This window comes from Galeopterus variegatus, unplaced genomic scaffold, assembly GCF_000696425.1.
Source record: "Galeopterus variegatus unplaced genomic scaffold, G_variegatus-3.0.2 Scaffold11091, whole genome shotgun sequence".
Classification (NCBI taxonomy): Eukaryota; Metazoa; Chordata; class Mammalia; order Dermoptera; family Cynocephalidae; genus Galeopterus; species Galeopterus variegatus.
Window position 1 is genome coordinate 42,709 of NW_007737202.1, and position 240 is coordinate 42,948.

Here is a 240-nt window from a genome sequence, read left to right on the forward strand (position 1 = left end):
CTTCTGATTCTTATCAAGTTCTGTTGGGTTTTTTCCCTCTGTTAAGACTCCATTCAAACGTCATTCTAAATCCCTCCCAGGTACATACAAGCAGAATTAATCGTTCCCTTGTCCATGCCCCTGTTCCATTTTTCCACTCGAGAAATTCTGTGATAGCTAATTTCACATGTTTTTCTTCTCTAGACACAAACTTCTTACAGTAAAGGACTGTCTCCCCAGTGCCTAGGCAAGTGCTGCATT

At 41.2% G+C, this 240-nt stretch overlaps 1 protein-coding gene across 1 annotated transcript in view; it reads left to right on the plus strand.

Annotated features, from left to right (window-relative positions):
- The window catches only part of EDEM3 (ER degradation enhancer, mannosidase alpha-like 3), a gene marked incomplete at both ends in the record, with an annotated part of 32,856 nt that overhangs the window by 29,099 nt on the left and 3,517 nt on the right, over positions 1 to 240 (plus strand). The gene's annotated exons all lie outside the window — the stretch shown is intronic.